The sequence below is a fragment of the Leptinotarsa decemlineata genome, unplaced genomic scaffold (genome assembly GCF_025532065.1).
Source record: "Leptinotarsa decemlineata unplaced genomic scaffold, Ldec_3_MD MMD2_tig00078360_RagTag_RagTag, whole genome shotgun sequence".
Classification (NCBI taxonomy): Eukaryota; Metazoa; Arthropoda; class Insecta; order Coleoptera; family Chrysomelidae; genus Leptinotarsa; species Leptinotarsa decemlineata.
The window spans coordinates 1,702,259-1,714,797 of NW_027412727.1; positions in this window are offsets into that span (position 1 = coordinate 1,702,259).

Below are 12,539 nucleotides of genomic sequence, written 5' to 3' on the forward strand. Positions count from 1 at the left end.
GTTTTAAATTGAAATCAATATGGGAATGATCAAAAAGTACTAATCTATTTATCTTTTGATTTTCATGGAATTATTTTCCAGCAGCTTGACTGCAATAACCTTTCTCGATTCCATATCATTTCTAGAAACATGTGGATTCGTTTTCCGATGACATTTCAGGTTAGCTTCCCAAATTTCTGCCACCGCAGTTGTCGGTTGATTGGTCAAACCACCAACACTGACATAAAAACTTGGCAAGTTGACTTGGGTGTCACACCAATATGTGGTTCCACTTATGTTTCGCTTGCGTTTACGCAGCTCTTTTTATCAAGTACTTTCTTGGTTTTTCTCATTTTGTCTTCAATCGAGGACTGCCTGCCCGGTACTGACGATGCCCAATAGGCTGAAACAGCTGTCTACCGGTGGCTCTTAAATTGAAATCAATATGGGAGTGATCAAAAAGTACTTATCTACTTTTTTTCATTGCATATTGGTCAGCCCGGTATATGAACGGGGCGTTGGTCCACCCAGCACTTCCCGAATATATTTAGGTATATACTTTTCGGGATACTCTTCAGTGATATGATTTTATTAATAGGCCCATCAGAAGGGTAGATTTTTTCTGAAAATAAAAATTTTACATATCCTTTAAACCTTTGTCAGCCGTTGGTCAGCCCATAGTTACACAAATCGCTCTATGAAGAGCATCTTGGTCAGCCCGACAATGCTGCCACATCGAAGGGCTGACCAGGAACGCGATCCATTTCAGTGTACCATTGGATTTCATCGTGAGGGTATCAAGTGTTTTTAAAGTTCTGGCAATCCAGTTTTTCAAACGTAAACTATGTGTTAGTTTACCGGAAAAAATATATTAGGAAAAGAAAAAGATGCCGTTACTATTGACTATTTATGTTTCATATAGTTTCTGTATTATGTATGATTGATTACTTGTTTATTTTGTGTTAATTCATGATCACTTTAATGAAATGAAGAAAAACACTTTTGTCTAAGTACCACTAGTTGATTTTATTTATACGACCAGTTTCGGGTTTGACCCCGCATTATTAAGTATTTTTTCAATACTTCAAATCAAATCAAAAATCTTTTATTTCCGTAGACATAGGGACGGCATGGAAAAAGTCACATAACTCAGTACAATTAAAATGAGGTCACAATCATAAAACAACATAATTATATGATATATTACATAACATTCAGACCATAAAAGGGGTACAAAAATTAAAATTTAAAATTCCAAATCAGACTGAAAAAATTCATCAAGCGTATAAAATACCTTTTCACAAAATACTTTCCGAACTTTTTGTTTAGAGAGCTTTACACTAGTTATTTTTTAATGGATATTGGGAGCTTGTTGTACAGTTTTTTTGAAATGATATGAGGTCCATTAGTCACCTTGGCTAACTTATGACTAGGAATTAAAATGTTATAGTTTATTCTCAGGGTGAAGCCCGAAAGAAAACATGTACCATCTCTGTTCTGAAACTTGGTGCAATTTGATTTAACGTAGATTACGCAATTAAAAATATACATGCAAGTAACAGTTAATATATTCAACTTTGCAAATAGTGGTTTACAGGAATCGAGCTTTTTTTAAACAAATTGTTGTAATATCTTTTTTCTGGAAAATTAATAAGTCACTGATTGTTTTGCAGTTGCCAAAACAAATAATACAGTAATTGAGGGCAGAGTAAATATATGCATAATAGTAACTTTTAAGAATTTCAATAGACACAAAATTACACAGATTCCATATAACGAAACAATGTGTCGCTAATTTCTTCAGTATGAAATCAACATGATGATTCCAATTGAGTTGGGAATCAATAAAAACTCCTAAAAAGTTTTTATAGTTTACCTGTTCAATACTTTTAATCTCAGACCTAACCAATACACTACAATCAGTTTTCTGAATTGTAAAGAAAATGGTGTTGGTTTTAAGATTATTTAAAATCAAGCCATTCTTATAACAATAATTTTGCATGTTGGATACAGCATCATTTGCTCTTACTGACAATGTTTCACATTCCGAACCACTGACAGTAAAAGATGTGTCATCAGCAAATTGTATAGAGCACTGTGGATGATTAATTTTTGAAAGGTCATTAACAAATAAAATAAATAGTGTAGGCCCCAAAACACTACCTTGAGGCACACCTGTAACAACGTTTCGAAATTCAGAGAAAAATGACCCAGTCTGAAGCCTAAATTTAACAACCTGTGTACGACCAGTTGAATAGGTTTCAGTCCATTTCAGACTTGGACCACGAACGTCCATGTCAAACTGTTTATCGAGAAGAAGACCTAGATGACTGGTATCAAACGCTCGTGTCAAGTCGAAAAGAACACTAAGTGATTTTTCATCGTTGTCGAAGTTTGATAATATATGATTATGTAGAGAAAGGATGGCATCCTGGGTTGACAAGCCCACTTGAAACCCATATTGGTTGTCAGATACGATATTGTATTTATTTAAAAAGGACACAAGTTTTGATATGATTCTTCAAATATTTTCGAAAATGGAGATAGTAAAGCAATACCTCTGTAGTTCGACATTACATGGTTATCGCTTTTTTTATAGACTGGGACGACCATTGCTTGCTTAAGTCGGGAAGGAAAAATACCTTCAGAGAAAGATAAATTGATTAGATAAATCAGAGGTTCCATTATTTTCAAAGCAGCCTTCAATAAAACATTGCCTGGCAATTCATCAACCCCACTGGAATTTTTCGAACATGCGAATTTAATTATTTCCACGAGTTCAGTTTCATCTATTGGATAGAGGAAAAGACTCTCAGTTTTTACACAACGATTTTCAATGCCACCAGGTGCAGTATTTTTTACTAATGACTCCACTGAATCGACAAAATAAGTACTAAATGCTTGAGATATACCGGACCATCGTCAACAAGTACACCATCGCCAATGTCAAAATAGCTGGGTAAACATTTAGATGAATCGTTTATAATAGTATTTTTCCTGATGATAGACCAGGCAGCTTCAAATTTATGCTGAGCCTTGAGGAATTGATTATTAAAGTATTGACTTTTTGAGAGCACAATTTTTTGTCTATGATTTTTTAAGAGTTGCTTATATTGACCCAATAAATGTACATTGGTTTGGCTCTTGTTCAAATTATAAATATCTCTGAGTAATATACCTTCTTCAACGATATCCTTAGAAATCCATGGTTTGTGTCTACTTGAATTTTGATTTATTTTAATTTTTTGAAACTGTTTAGGAAAGGATATATCAAAAGCTTGAAGAAAAACATCATGAAAATGGGAAAATTTAGTATGAAAGTCAAATTCAGTGAAGTATAGAAAATTCCACTTTTCATCCGATAATAAATTTATGAAATGGAGGATATTATGATCATCAAAATTTCTCTTTAAAAAATTATGGTATATATCAGCGGCGACGAAATTTATAGGTAAGGTAATACTTGATAATGGGGTCAAACTGGAAAACGGTCATGCAAATAAAATCAAATATAGGTAATTAGACAAAAGTGTTTTTATTCATTTCATTAAAGTTTCAGTATTCCTACGAAATCTGCAATTGTTTGACACGCGTTAACTATTTTGGCGCGAAACTCTTTGAGAACCGTTACGATCTTTGCAATGGTCCTAATGCAATTTTGTTAATTGGCTTGCCAATATTTTGGTATACTTAGAGAATAATTAGAAAATATATGGGTATATGACGATTAAAAATAAATATCATATAATCTACTTAATTTTAAGTAATTCACTGTTTTCCAATTCCTAACTCAAATGAAATATTATTTTCCTGTGTTTTCATTTTTATTTCGAATGGATGTTCCAAATTTGGTATATCGATTTGATGTGAATGTGTGTAGAAAGTAGCAAGTATTAGAATAAATATGATACTTCACGGAAGCTCATCAATTTTTTTTTATTCAAATAGACGTTACAATTTGTTCAGGACTGTTGTATTAAATATTCATTATGCATGTATTTCTCCAAGCATTACGATATCCATTTATAACTAGTAAATGGAATCATTACAGAAAAGCAAGTAGGCAAGTTCGTTGAATATGTCAATTCCATCCACCCGTCAATAAAATTTACCACTGAGAGGAAGGTAAATAATTCATTGAATTACCTTGACTCAACCATTACAAAAAATAACAATGAACATGAATTTGCAATTTTCCACAAACCATCTTAAGACATTACGAACATTATCATACATAATTCCTCTAAACACTCTTACCAGCATAAAGTTGCTTTATTCAATGATATTCTTCATAGGGAGATTATTTTCCTAAGAATTGAAAGCTTAGATGTAATTTTGTGAATAGAAAGATCAATTTCACATTTGCAAACCACCTTTTAGCAAAAGTACACGAGTTCAGTCATGAATATGACATGTTATATTTAGAAGAGAAGAGTTTGAAATTCAATCTTCTAAAATGTCAAGCAATCAATAGATTCAAGAATTCGGGTAACTAACTAAATGATCAATTAGAATTGAATAACCATTACTGAATATTTTTCAAATGTGGGGACTGGGACATAAGCTCAGGTCATTTAATCCATTACAAACTCAGGTACTTGAAATGTAGGTACTTTAAATTTTAAAATTAGGTATACCAAGCATTAAATTTGTAAAATATAGTAGATAAAGATACGCCCGAAGAAGCAATTGTATGGCGAAACAAGTGTCGTGTTTTTATGAAACTGTTTAGTGGAACATTTTTGACTGTGAGTTTAAGAAAGTATTTTGAAGTGTTTTGTGTGAGAAACTTTGCCAAAAATCCGACAGATATAATTCAACGCGACAAAAGTTGTTTTCTGTTAGAAACTTGACAATAGAAATAATTGTTGTAAACGTTTTTGTGAGAGATTCTATCAATTATTCTAAAAAGTCGTTCACTTATACTTCAAGGTCCTTCTTCACAGTGAATTAGAAATCAACCCTGAAAAATCATCGTTGAATTCCTGATAAAATCACTTATCCAATAGATGGCATATATGGGGTTATTTTGTTTGATATTTTGAATGGGAGTGTGTACGCATCTTAGCGATACCTTATACTATTTCACAAAAATTAGGTGTTTCGGAAATTTACATTACTGTCTTATCTATGGAGATATTGAACGTGGCTCCTTTCGAAAAAAATTCACCATATGCAATCAATTATTTATATTTTGAGCTGTTTTGGAATCATCCGTATCTCTGAGTATAGGTTGGAAATGAGTCAAATCACTTTTCAGTATCGTCCTTCCATTTTTTATTTTTATCATTCATTTTTGGATTCATTTTCAACCCGTTTGATATCTTGATAAAGTTTTTCAACACACTGATCTCATTTCAGATCATCAGACACGCACAGTTTTGAAAACAATAAAACCTTCTCAAAAACAAACTTGGTCTAAGGAGCAAAACGAAATATAGTCAAAAAGTTTTTCGCTCCGAAAAAAAAAGAAGTTACAGAATTGAATTGAGTTCTTGTTTGTATCTAAAATATAAGGAAAAGAAATCGTCATCATTATTAAAAAATAGAAACTGGGCTGCAATCAAAGAATACGTTACAGTTGTTATAGAAAGAAGAAATAATATTATTATTTTTCATTTGATATTTTTTTACCCATGTTGTAGTTTCATTTCATTAGAAATTATGTTATTTTTTCATACTACGTGTTTATTAGTTTACCGAACAATTTTTGTCAGCAGTTCTCAAATTGAAGAATAATACTCCATTCAAATAAATGTTTATTCAACCTGATCAAAATTTTTTGTGCTGAAATATTCCAAGTCTTTTTTATTTTGATTGAAATGTCTGCTGCAGGTTATAATCGATGATGATATAACGTATTCATCGGCATGAACAGTCATCATAATAAAAAAAAACATTGGTTTAATCTCCACTTCATTATGTTCAACCTGAACAACATCATACCTCCAAAAACTGAAAGGGAGTTTTCGAAAAAACCATTGCTAAGATAAAGAGAATTGAAACTTATTGCTAATATCTGTTTCACAAATTATATCTTACCTTATGTTAGTCACTCAGAATTTCGTTTCGTCATAGAAAACATACTTAGTGCGATTTTTACCTAATTTTTGAACTAAATTATATATCGGAAATCCGTAGTGCTGCTGCGGATTTTTATATTTATATTTATTGAAATTGTAGACATTCTGGATAGTCACTATTCATTTCTCAATAAATTCATTACCAGATCATTCATCACATTTTAGATTTTTCGTTTGTGAAAAAAATGTCATTTCTCATCTACTCATTTCTACTCAGTCACACTTCGATTATTTTTGTGCAGTCAGGTTTTTAAATCTACAATTTCAAACTCAAATCCGAAGTTTCCTGCTTAATGTCTAAAATTGATTTACACAACGCGATTTCTGTTGAGGCGTCCATGCCAAATAATTAGAATTTGAAAATCTACATTTGAAAATACAAACAGGAAACGGTTTAAAATATGTCTGTCGCACCCCTACGAACGACAACCCTCAGAAGTAGAAACTTGTACTAGCTATAGATTAACGAGGTCTTACATTTTAACGTGTGATTCCGAACACTATATTGATATTTTCAACTTATAACATATTCAAATTTTTGTATCTAAGATAGCGCAGAAGTTAAAATTGCTTCGACAAGCTAAATGGAATAACGCACTGTTAGTAATTATATTATTATTATCCTAACTAGTACGGTGTCGAGTACATTTCCGTACTCGAGTACATTTCCGTACTCGACACCGAAAAAGCTGATTTCGGGTAAGTAGTCGAATGTGGAAAAGTATGAGTTCAGATCAAGCATTTTTCTACAAGTGAATATGTTACGAAGCTCTGATAAAACTTTTATATGCGAAACAATTCCTGATCTAAATTGCTTGTAGATAAAGGGTGATGCACGCACACGCACGCTTGTACAAAAAACATACAAAACAGGAACTTTTTCATAAAATTCTATATCTATCAAAAAATTTTCCATCTCTATTATCGAATTTCTGTACCACGACAATCTAGTTAGAATCATGAAATGCAAGTGCAGCGTTGCCCGATTGTGGGCTGACCAACATGCTATCCATTGAAAGTGTTCGTATAAACCTGGGCTCACAAAGACACTATTCACATCAGGTGTATACGATTACACAGCCACGCCTCCTGGCGAAGTTTTGTGAAATTAGGTGGTGTATCAGCTATGTGTATATGGTGTAATGGTCGGCCCAACGAAAAATTTGCTAAACGTAATTTCACATGATAACATGTCCTAAAAACACTATATACAGTGGGAAACGTTGGTGAGCCCGAAACCGGGACGACCGACGTTTCCAAGGGCTGACCAGAGTTCACATCGTATATTCTACGAGCTGACAAATGACCGTTTACATATATATATATATATATATATATATATATATATATATATATATATATATATATATATATATATATATATATATATATATATCTATATATATTGTTATGATAAGTTTTTTTATAAGATTATTGCAAAGTTAAAGATTTTCAAATTTTAATTAGTTAAAAGTTTACATTTATTTTAGTAGTTGAAAGTTTGTATTTATTTTGATAGTTCGATGTTAAAAGTTTTTCATATTATTATTAAATTGATGTTAAAAGTTCACATATTTTGTTAGTTCAGTGTTGAAAGTTTGTGAAAATCAAAGTTATTCTTAGATGTTTAATTTTATTAGAAAGCCAGATACTTTACCTTTATTCAAATTCTTATCTGTATAATTTTGAGTAATGTTCATGCCCAGATCAGGCAAAGTTGTGACTTATCAGTATTAGAGTATTTCAGATCATTTCCAAACAGCAAAACTAACCAGAAACCATCAATCATCGGGATAAATACACTGAAAACAGTAAAGACATTAATACAACATAATAACATACAATAAAACAGATTTACACTACAAATTAATAACAAAAATTCAATTAACACTGACATTAGGAATTTTATCTGAAAAATGATAAGAACACTCAGTACATGATTTGGATGCAACTAAAGAGTAGCCAATCAGATTGATAAATTGAAAAGGAGGTGTTAACTTCTGAAAAATGATGAATTTTGGATTCAAAATTAGAAAAATTGAAAACAAAATGTGATGAAATGTAATCAAAATTAATCATTATTAGTATTAGTGAAAATTGGGAAACAGAAATCGTAAATATAATATGTGTGAACAGTGAAAAGTGTCAAAATTGAAGAAATTTCAAAATTATTGTGAGGAAGAGCAGTAGGCAGAAAAATTTTGTCTGGTTGCCAGGGGTGAATCAATAAAGGAGTGGAGAGAAGCTTTTGAATTGTCCAGACGCGAATTTTTTTGAAGAGCTGTTAGAAATTAAAAAAGGGAAAAGAAAGAGAAAAGGCCCTTTTGCATGTTCTTATCAATATAAATCCATCAATAGGAGCCAGAGTATAAATAATAATAACAAGAAAGGATACTTACTGGAGATTTTAGAGTGTCTGGAAGAATTCAAAATTCCAATCAAGGGAAAACCAATTCAGGGACGCTGTACCAGTTTTGAGGTATTACAATATTATTTATAATTCCCAATCCATAAGAAGAATACATTTTTTTGAAAATCTTGAACAATTCATAACCTCCAAATCGAATCAAAAGTTTTCCAGTCATAAGGAACTTCCAGTGTGAAAATTACAACTTCTGAACTTTTATTTATCAACGAACTTCATCATTTTATTTACATGAACTATTATTGGATTTAATATTAGGAAAATTTGAAAAATTCACTGACATTTAGCACAGATATTTTTAGAATCGTTTCCCACGCACGAACCACAGACAGCTTAAGTTTTCAAGTAACTAATTTGCCGTTACACGTGAATTTAACTGTACGGAACACAATTCTAAGAATATTTTTGTTTCAAATTTGACATTTACTGTAACAATTCTTAGCATAAGGTATTTTGGCGCAGTTTTAGGGTAATTTGAGTTTGGTTTGACAAAACATTTACAAAAATTTCACATTCATTATATTTTTTTTTAACTTTGAGACAAAGTTTTATTTTCAAAAACACAGACTTACAAAATTTTTATTTATAACACCTTTCCAAGAACTCTACTCTGAGAAAGAGAGCTGCATGAGCTTCGATTGAGCTGAGCAACCTTGAAGAATAGAGGTAAGATTTAGAGGTAAGCACAGGTATCTGCCGGAGCACTAAGAATTATGAAATCACAGAAAATTTTCAAATTATTTGAACTAACAGAATAACAATCAAGAATCAAATTAATTAAATTATAAATACTCTTCTAATTTTATATATATATATATATAACAATATATATATATATATATATATATATATATATATATATATATATATATATATATATATATATGTATATATATATATATATATATATTTGTTCATTGCATATTGGTCAGCCCGGTATATGAACGGGGCGTTGGTCCACCCAGCACTTCCCGAATATATTTAGGTATATACTTTTCGGAATACACTTCAGTGGTATGATTTTATTAACAGGCCCATCAGAGGGGTAGATTTTTTCTGAAAATAAAAATTTTATATATCCTTCAAACCTTTGTCAGCCCCATGCTGTTGGTCAGCCCATAGTTATACAAATCGCTCTATGAAGAGCATCTTGGTCAGCCCGACAATGCTGCCACATCGAAGGGCTGACCAGGAACGCGATTCATTTCAGTGTATCATTGGATTTCATCGTGAGGGTATCAAGTGTATTTAAAATCCTGGCAAATCCAGTTTTTCAGAGGTAAACTATGTGTTAGTTTACCGGAAAAAATATATTAGAAAAAGGAAAAGATGCCGTTACTATTGACTATTTATGTTTCATATAGTTTCTGTATTATGTATGATTGATTACTTGTTTATTTTGTGGTAATTCATGATCACTTTAATGAGATGAATAAAAACACTTTTGTCTAAGTACCACTAGTTGATTTTATGTATACGACCAGTTTCGGGTTTGACCCCGCATTATTAAGTATTTTTTCAATACTTCAAATCAAATCAAAAATCTTTATTTCCGTAGACCTAGGGACGGCATGGAAAAAGTCACATAACTCAGTAGAATTACAATGAGGTCACAATCATAAAACAACATAATTATATGATATATTACATAACATTCTGACCATAAAAGTGGTACAAAAATTAAAATTTAAAATTCCAAATCAGACTGAAAAAATTCATCAAGCGAATAAAATACCTTTTCACATAATACTTTCCGAACTTTTTGTTTAGAGAGCTTTACACTAGTTATTTTTTAATGGATATTGGGAGCTTGTTGTACAGTTTTTTTGACATGATATGAGGTCCATTAGACACTTTGGCTAACTTATGACTAGGAATTAAAATGTTATAGTTTTTTCTCAGGGTGAAGCCCGAAAGAAGACATGTATCATCTCTGTTCTAAAACTTGAAGCAATTTGATTTAACGTAGATTACGCAATTAAAAATATACCTGCAAGTAACAGTTAATATAGTATATATATTCAACTTTGCAAATAGTGGTTTACAGGAATCGAGTTTTTGTTTAAAACAAATTGTTCTAATATTTTTTTTCTGGAAAATTAATAAGTCACTGATTCTATTGCAGTTGCCAAAACAAATAATACAGTAATTGAGGGCAGAGTAAATATATGCATAATAGTAACTTTTAAGAATTTCAATAGACACAAAATTACGCAGATTCCATATAACGAAACAATGTGTCGCTAATTTCTTCAGTGTGAAATCAACATGATGATTCCAATTGAGTTGGGAATCAATAAAAACTCCTAAAAATTTTTTATAGTTTACCTGTTCAATATTTTAAATCTCAGACCTAACCAATACACTACAATCATCATTTGCTCTTACTGACAATGTTTCACATTCCGAACCACTGACAGTAAAAGATGTGTCATCAGCAAATTGTATAGAGCACTGTGGATGAATAATTTTTGAAAGGTCATGTACAAATAATATAAATAGTGTAGGCCCCAAAACACTACCTTGGGGCACATCTGTAACAACGTTTCGAAATTCAGAGAAAAATGACCCAGTCTGAAGCCTAACTTTAACAACCTGTGTACGACCAGTTGAATAGGTTTCAATCCATTTCAGACTTGGACCACGAACGCCCATGTCAAACAGTTCATCAAGAAGAAGACCATGATGACTGGTATCAAACGCTCGTGTCAAGTCGAAAAGAATACTAAGTGATTTTTCATCGTTGTCGAAGTTTGATAATAGATGATTATGTAGAGAAAGGATGGCATCCTGGGTTGACAAGACCACTTGAAACCCATATTGGTTGTCAGATACGATATTGTATTTATTTAAAAAGGACACAAGTTTTGATATGATTCTTCAAATATTTTCGAAAATGGAGATAGTAAAGTAATACCTCTGTAGTTCGACATTACATGCTCATCGCTTTTTTTATAGACTGGGACGACCATTGCTTGCTTAAGTCGGGAAGGAAAAATACCTTCAGAGAAAAATAAATTGATTAGATAAATCAGAGGTTCCATTATTTTCAAAGCAGCCTTCAATAAAACATTGCCTGGCAGTTCATCAACCCCACTGGAATTTTTCGAACATGCGAATTTAATTATTTCCACGAGTTCAGTTTCATCTATTGGATAGAGGAAAAGACTCTCAGTTTTTACACAACGATTTTCAATGCCACCAGGTGCAGTATTTTTTACTAATGACTCCACTGAATCGACAAAATAACTACTAAATGCTTGAGATATACCGGGACCATCGTCAACAAGTACACCATCGCCAATGTCTCAGATGAATCGTTTATAATAGTATTTTTCCTGATGATAGACCAGGCAGCTTCAGATTTATGTTGAGCCTTGAGGAATTGATTATTAAAGTATTGACTTTTTGAGAGCACAATTTTTTGTCTATGATTTTTCAAGAGTTGCTTATATTGACCCAATAAATGTACATTGGTTTGGCTCTTGTTCAAATTATAAATATCTCTGAGTAATATACCTTCTTCAACGATATCCTTAGTAATCCATGGTTTGTGTCTACTTGAATTTTGATTTTGTTTAATTTTTTGAAACTGTTCAGGAAAGGATATATCAAAAGCTTGAAGAAAACATCATGAAAATAGGAAAATTTAGTATCGAAGTCAAATTCAGTGAAGTATAAAAAATTGCACTTTTCATCCGATAATAAATTTATGAAATGGAGGAAATTATGATCATCAAAATTTCTCTTCAAAAAATAATGATATATATCAGCGACGATGAAATTTATAGGTAAGGTAATACTTGGTAATGGGGTCAAACCCGAAAACGGTCATATAAATAAAATCAAATATAGGTAATTAGACAAAAGTGTTTTTATTTATTTCATTAAAGTTTCAGTATTCCTACGAAATCTGCAATTGTTTGACACGCGTTAACTATTTTGGCGCGAAACTCTTTGAGAACCGTTACGATCTCTGCAATGGTCCTAATGCTATTTTGTTAATTGGCTTGCCAATATTTTGGTATACTTAGAGAATAATTAGAGAATAT